Below are 8,871 nucleotides of genomic sequence, written 5' to 3' on the forward strand. Positions count from 1 at the left end.
TATTGTGTTATTATTGTCAGATCTGGAATTGCTGACTCCATTGGAAAAAAACAGTCTTATGATGATTATTGTCTGAACTGTATTTATTTACCCCTGTGATTACTGGAATAATAAATGCTTCAATAATCACAATCAAAGTTGCAATTAAATGGTTTTCGTTAATTACTATGTTCAATGGACTGAAAACGAATGTGATGCTTTCTGTCAATGTGGTACAAACCTGATGGTGTAATGTAGGTCATCCCGTATTCCATCATTGGATTCAATACATCGTAGAATTTACAGTACAGAAGGAGGCCATTCGGCCCATCGAGACTACACAACTCTTGGAATGAGCACCCTACACAAGCCCATATCTCCACACTATCCCTATAACCCAGTAACCCAATCTAACCTAAGGGCAATTTAGCATGTCCAATCCACCTAACCTGCACATCTTTGGACTGTGGGGGGCAATAAGAGCACCCGGAGGAAACCCACGCAGACACGGGGAGAACATACAGACTCTGCACAGACAGTGACCCAAGCGGGAATCGAACCTGGGACCCTGCTGCTGTGAAGTCATAGTGGTAACCACTATGCTACCGTGCTGCCCCATTGATCAGTTTTCTTTGCCAGAAACAGGCAGAGAGAATTCTCACCTATTCAGTAGTGGCACAGCAATGATGAATGAAATTAAATCCTGAGATATAATTGCTGGTATCATAGACATGGAAAATATTTCTCTAGACATAATGTTGTGGAAAGTTAAAAGATTTATTCATCTCGTTAGTGATCAATGGATTGATAGTAATCAGTATCTTGGCATGATAATTCTCTTGTAAAATGATCATTGTTTTAATGTCCTGTATCCGGTTCTCCGTCCCGCCAGCCCCGTTATCCGGCGCTGTGCACCCCCGCCACAACGGGATTCTCCGTTCCCGCACCGGTCAATGAGGTTTCCCATTGTAACCACCCCACGCCATCGGGAAACCCGCGGACATGGGTGCGCTGCCGGCGGAACTGGAGGATGCTGCCGAGGGAGAATCCCATCGATTGTGATTGTGAGCTGAACAAATGCATTTTAATTGATGTAATTATTGTTGTGTGATCAGGAATTACAGATTTGGGGGCAGCACAGTGGTGCAGTGGTTAACATTGCAGCCTCACGGCGCCGAGGTACCAGGTTCTATCCCGGCTCTGGATCACTGTCCGTGTGGAGTTTGCCCATTCTCCCCGTGTTTGTGTGGGATTCACTCCCACAGCCCAAAGACGTGCCGGGCAGGTGGATTGGCCATGTTAAAGTGCCCCTCATTTAGAGAAAATGAATCGAGTACTCTAATTTTTTTAAATGATGACGGATTCTACTCCACTGAATAACAATTTTAATGTGATTATGGTCTGAACAATAATTATAAACCGCCTGTGATTATTGCAATGAACAATTCTATGGCAATCACAGTGAAAGGTGCAAATACATGTTTTAGTTATTTGCTGTGTTTTATGCACTGAAAACTAATTTGTAATTTCTTTCGGTGTTGCACAAATAATAATTGGTTATATAACGGTTTTTTTAGCTACTCTTGCCCGATACATTGAGTATGGCTACCTCCCTGTAACCGGCTATATTGTAAATAACGATATACAATCCAGCGACCACTGTAAATAATGATATACTACCCAGGGACCACTTAAAATAATGATATACTACCCAGGGACCACTGTAAATAATGACATACTACCCAGGGAAGTCTGTAAATAATGATATACAACACAGGGACCACTGTAAATAACAATGTGCTACTCAGAAACCACTGTAAATAATGAAATAGTACCAAGGAACCACTATAAGTAACTATGCACTGAAAAGGGTCCACTGTAAATCACGATATACTATCATGTCCACTGTAAATAATGATATCCTACGCAGGGACCACTGTAAATAGTGGCATGCTAGCCATGAACCACTGTAAATAAAGGTGCACTACACAGAAACCACTGTAAATAATGAAATTGCACTCTGGCGCCGTTTGAAATAATGATGTACCAATCAGTGACCACTGTATATAATGACATACAGCGCAGGAAGCGCTACAAATAATAATGTGCCATTGTAAATAAAGACCACTGTAAATAATGAAAAAATATCCAGGGACCACTTCAATAATTATATACTGTCCTTGGTCCAAGGTAAATAATAGTATACACAGGGACCACTGTAAATATTGATATTCTACCCTGAGACCGTTATAAATACTGATATTCTACCCTGGGACCACTGTAAATAACTAGATACTGCCCAGCGACCACAGTAATTAATAATATACTCCAAGGGGTCTCTTTAAATAATGATATACTGTCCAAGGACGTGTAAATAATGATATACTGCACAAGTCCACCGAATATAATTATATCCTATCCACCGACTACTGTAAGTAATTGAATATTCATCAGGGATACTGTGACTAATGATGGATTCAGCATAACCCTCTGTAAATAATGATATTCTGCCGGGAACCACAGTAAATAATGATAGGAAATCGCTAATTTTCACAAGCAGGCATCAATTGAAGTTACTGTGAAAAGACCCGAGTCGCCATATTCCGGCGACTGTTTGGCGAGGCAGGTACGTGATATTCTGCGTAGGGATCACTGTAAATCGTGATATCTTTCACAGGGACCACGGAAAATAATGATCTACTACACATGGACCACCTGTAAATAATAATGTAACACCCAGGAACAACAGTAGATAATATTAAACTACAGAGTGAAAACTGCAAATAATGACATACTGACCAAGGACCACAGTAAATAATGATATAGTACCCAGGGAACCCTGTCAATAAGACATACTACCCCGGAACCACTGTAAATAATGATATACTAACCAGGGGCCACATTAACTAATGACATTCTACCCAGAGACTACTGTAAATAATGATATGTTACCCTGGGTCCACTGTCAATAATGATATAATATTTAGGGACCACAATACATAATGATATACAATCCAGCGACCACTGTAAATAATGACATACTGCCCAGGGACCACTGCAAACAATAGTATATTACCCAGGGACCATTGGAAATCATGATATTCTGCCCAGTGACTACAGCAAATTATAGTATACTACCAAGGGACCACTGTAAATGAAACGAAAATTAAAATTGAAAATCGCTTATTGTCACGAGTAGGCTTCAATAAAGGTACTGTGAAGAGACCCTAGTCGCCACATGCCGGCGCCTGTCCGGGGAGGACGGTACGGGAATCGAACCGTGCTGCTGGCCTGCTTGGTCTGCTTTAAAAGCCAGCGATTTAACTGTGAGCTGTGGCAGTGAGCTAAACCAACCCCAGTAAAGATATACTACCCATGGCTACTGTAAATAATAATATGCTATCCAGGGACCACTGTAAGTCATGGATTTCCACGCTGGGAAGTTGAAAATAATGATGCGCTGCACAGGGACCACGGTAAATAATGACATTATGTCCAGGGACCACTGTCAATACTAATATACTGCCCAGGGACAAAATTATAATGATATACTACCCAGGGGCCACTGTAAATAATGATATACTATCCAGGGACCACTGTAAATAATGATATACTGCCCAGGGACCATTGTAAATAATGATATACTACCCAGGGACCACTGTAAATAATGATATACTGCCCAGGGACCACTGTAATTAATGATATAATACCCAGTGACCACTGTAAATAATGGTATACTCCCCAGTGACCACTGTACATAGTGATATAACAACCAGGGATCACTTTAAATCATGATATTCTACCCAGGGCCCACTGTAAGTAATGGTATACTACCTAGGGCACTGTCAATAATGACATACTATCCAGGGAACTCTGTAAATAAACTTAAATCACCCAGGGACGACTGTAAATGATAATATAATTTCCAGGTACCACTGTTAATAATGAAATTCCACAATAGGACCTTGGTAAATAATGACGACCTACACAGGAACAACTGTAAATAATGACGTACTGCCCATGGACTGCAGAAAATAATGATATACTACACAATGGCACTGTAAATAATGATATGCAACCCAGGGACAACTGGAAATAATGATTTACTATCCAGGACTACTGGAAATAACGGAAACACACGCTTGGTCCGTTGTAAATAATGATGTACTACAACTCGACCGCTGTAAATAAATACTGCCCAGGGACAAATGGAATAATAGAATAGTAGCCAGGGACCACTATAAATAATGATATACTACCCAATATCCGCTGCAAATAGCGATGCACTATCCACGACCACAAAATAATGATATACCACATAGGGACCAGTGTAAATAATGATATACTACTCATGGACCTCTGTAAATAATGATACTCTACTCACGAACCACTTTATATAATACAATTCCACTTTTGGACCGTTGTAAATAACGATATCCTACCCTGGCAGCTATGTAAATATAGATATATTTCCCAGGGAAAACTGTAAATAAGGAATTTACACGCTGGGGCCGCTGTAAATAATAAGACCATAAGACATAGGATCGGAAGTAAGGCCATTCGGCCCATCGAGTCCACTCCACCATTCAATCATGGTTGATTTCAACTCCATTTACCCGCTCTCTCCCCATAGCCCTTAATTCATCGAGAAATCAAGAAGTTATCAATTTCTGTCTTAAAGACACTCAATGTCCCGGCCTCCACCGCCCTCTGTGGCAATGAATTCCACAGGCCTACCACTCTCTGGCTGAAGAAATTTCTCCTCATCTCTGTTCTAAAGTGACTCCCTTTTATTCTAAGGCTGTGCCCCCGCGTCCTAGTCTCCCCTGCTAATGGAAACAACTTCCCTACGTCCATCCTATCCAAGCCATTCATTATCATGTAAGTTTCTATTAGATCTCCCCTCAACCTCCTAAATTCCAATGAATATAATCCCACAATCCTCAGACGTTCATCGTATGTTAGGCCTACCATTCCTGGGATCATCCGTGTGAATCTCCGCTGGACCCGCTCCAGTGCCAGTATGTCCTTCCTGAGGTGTGGGGCACAGAATTGCTCACAGTATTCTAAATGGGGCCTAACTAGTGCTTTATAAAGCCTCAGAAGTACATCCCTGCTTTTATATTCCAAGCCTCTTGAGATAAATGACAACATTACATTTGCTTTCTTAATTACGGACTCAACCTGCAAGTTTACCTTTAGAGAATCCTGGACTAGGACTCCCAAGTCCCTTTGCACTTTAGCATTATGAATTTTGTCACCGTTTAGAAAATAGTCCATGCCTCTATTCTTTTTTCCAAAGTGCAAGACCTCGCACTTGCCCACGTTGAATTTCATCAGCCACTTATTGGACCATTCTCCTAAAATGTCTAAATCTTTCTGCAGCCTCCCCACCTCCTCAATACTACCTGCCCCTCCACCTATCTTTGTATCATCAGCAAACTTGGCCAGAATGCCCCCAGTCCCGTCATCTAGATCGTTAATATATAAAGAGAACAGCTGTGGCCCCAACACTGAACCCTGCGGGACACCACTTGTCACCGGTTGCCATTCCGAAAAATAACCTTTTATCCCAACTCTCTGCCTTCGGTCTGACAGCCAATCGTCAATCCATGTTACTACCTTGCCTCGAATACCATGGACCCTTATTTTACTCAGCAGTCTCCCGTGAGGCACCTTGTCAAAGGCCTTTTGGAAGTCAAGATAGATAACATCCATTGGCTCTCCTTGGTCTAACTTATTTGTTATCTCTTCAAAGAACTCTAACAGGTTTGTCAGGCACGCCCTCCCCTTACTAAATCCATGCTGACTTGTCCTAATCCGACCCTGCACTTCCAAGAATTTAGAAATCTCATCCTTAATGATGGATTATAGAATTTTGCCAACAACCGAGGTTAGGCTAATTGGCCTATAATTTTCCATCTTTTTTCTTGTTCCCTTCTTGAACAGGGGGGTTACAACAGCAATTTTCCAATCCTCTGGGACTTTCCCTGATTCCAGTGTCTTTTGAAAGATCATAACTAACGCCTCCACTATTTCTTCAGCTATCTCCTTTAGAACTCTAGGATGTAGCCCATCTGGGCCCGGAGATTTATTAATTTTCAGACCTTTTAATTTCTCTAGCACCTTCTCCTTTGTGATGGCAACCATATTCAACTCTGCCCCCTGACTTTCCTGAATTGTTGGGATATTACTCATGTCTTCTACTGTGAAGACTGACGCAAAGTACTTATTAAGTTCCTCAGCTATTTCCCTGTCTCCCATCACTAGATTACCAGCGTCATTTTGGAGCGGCCCAATGTCTACTTTTGCCTCCCGTTTGTTTTTAATGTATTTAAAGAAACTTTTACTATCATTCCTATTGTTACTGGCTAGCCTATCTTCATATTTGATCCTCTCCTTCTTTATTTCTCTCTTTGTTATCCTCTGTTTGTTTTTGTAGCCTTCCCAAACTTCTGACTTCCCACTACTCTTTGCCACATTATAGGCTCTCCCTTTTGCCTTGATGCATTCCCTGACTTCCTTTGTCATCCATGGCTGCCTAATCCTCCCTCTGATAACCTTTCTTTTCTTTGGGATGAACCTCTGCACTGTGTCCTCAATTACTCCCAGAAGCTCCTGCCATTGCTGTTCTACTGCCTTTCCGACTAGGCTCTGCTTCCAGTCGCTTTTCGTCAGTTCCTCCCTCATGCGCCTGTAATTACCTTTATTTAACTGTAAAACCTTTACATCTGATTCTACCTTCCTTCTTTCAAATTGCAGACGGAATTCTACCATATTATGATCACTGCTTCCTAAGTGTTCCCTTACTTTAAGATCTTTTATCAATTTTGGCTCATTACATAACACTAAGTCCAGAATAGCCTGTTCCCTCGTGGGCTCCATCACAAGCTGTTCCAAAAAGCCATCCTGTAAACATTCAATGAATTCCCTTTCTTTGGGTCCACTGGCAACATTATTTGCCCAGTCCACCTGCATATTGAAGTCCCCAATGATCACTGTGACCTTGCCTTTCTGACATGCCCTTTCTATTTCGTGGTGCATGCTGTGCCCCTGGTCCTGACCACTGTCAGGAGGCCTGTACATAACTCCCATTATGGTTTTTTTGCCTTTGTGGTTCCTCAACTCTACCCACACAGACTCCACATCGTCTGACCCTATGTCGTTTAGTGCTATTGATTTAATTTCATTTCTAATTAACAAGGCAACCCCGCCCCCTCTACCCACCTCTCTGTCTTTTCGATAGGTTGTAAATCCCTGGATGTTTAACTGCCAGTCCTGAACCCCCTGCAATCACGTCTCTGTGATGCCTACCACATCATACCTGCCAGTCACAATCTGGGCCACAAGCTCATCTACCTTGTTCCGTACACTGCGGGCATTTAAATATAGCACCTTTAATTCCCTATTGACTGTCCCTTTTTGTTTTCTTAGTGTGGTGGACCTTGGTTTACTGAGCCTTTCCATACACTGTGACATATTTTGTGAGATGGGGACTATCGTAACCTCTCCTGAGCTCTGTTTTTTCGTGATTTTTTGTAATCCTAAGCAGCTACGCTTCCCACTGATTCCTTCACCTCTTGGTTCCCTGACTTTCCCTCCCCCCCCCCCCCCAATCTCTAGTTTAAAGTCCTATTGACCACCCTATTTACTCTTTTCGCCAGAACACTGGTCCCAGCACGGTTCAGGTGGAACCATCCCAACGGTATAGGTCCCCCCTGTCCCAAAACTGATGCCAGTGTCCCATGAAAAGGAACCCCTCTTTCACACACCACTCTATCAGCCACGTGTTAACTTCCCTTATTCTTGCCTCCCTATGCCAATTTGCACGTGGCTCGGGCAGTAATCCGGAGATTATGACCCTTGAGGACCTGTTTTTAAATTTGAATCCTAACTCTTTATAATCTCTAAACAGGTCCTCTTTCCTAGACTTGCCTAAGTTGTTGGTACCGACATGGACCACAACAACTGGATCCTCCCCCTCCCTCTCCAATATCCTTTCAAGCCGGTCAGAGATGTCCCGCACCCTAGCACAGGGCAGGCAACATACCATGCGGGACCCTCTATCCTGCTCACAAAGGATACTATCTATCCCTCTGATAATAGAATCCCCTACAACTACAACTTGCCTATTTACTTCCTCCCCTTGAATGTCCTGCTGAACCATGGTGCCTTGGTCAGCTGACTCATCCTTCCTGCAGCCCTGTTCGCCATCCACACAGGGAGCAAGTGCCTCGTACCTGTTGGACAGGGTCAAGGGCTGAGGCTCCTGAGTTCCTGACTGCTGGTTCCCTTTACCTGCCTGACTTGCAGTCACACTCTGCTGTCCCTGGCCACTGGCTGTCACTCGAGAACAGCCCCTTCACAAACCACCTTCAACTTACGCTGACCGCACTGCACGTATGCAAATGTCCCCGGAACAGCCAATCAGAAGCTCTGCTCTGCTGCCCTCTGCTGGATGCTTGACTTGCGTCGAACTCCTCGGGTCACTGATGCAGGTGCCCCTTCAACTTACGCTGACCGCACTGCACTCTGAGGTCCCCACCTGCTTCAAGAAGTTCACCATCATACCGGTACCAAAAAATAACCAGGCAACATGCCTCAGTGACGACCGCCCGGTGGCCCTGACGTCAGTTGTAATTAAGTGCTTCGAGAGGCTGATCATGAAGCGCATCAGCTCCATTCTCCCGGAACACCTTGACCCACTTCAATTCGCATACCGTCGCAACCGGTCCACATCAGACGCCATTTCACTGTCCCTACACTCATTCCTAGAGCATCTCGAAAACAAGGACTCCTACATCGGACTCCTATTTATTGACTACAGCACCGCCTTCAACACCATAATCCCAGCCAAGCTCATATCAAAGCTCCAAAACCTAGGACTTGGCT

The sequence above is a fragment of the Scyliorhinus canicula genome, chromosome 30 (genome assembly GCF_902713615.1).
Source record: "Scyliorhinus canicula chromosome 30, sScyCan1.1, whole genome shotgun sequence".
Taxonomy (NCBI): Eukaryota; Metazoa; Chordata; class Chondrichthyes; order Carcharhiniformes; family Scyliorhinidae; genus Scyliorhinus; species Scyliorhinus canicula.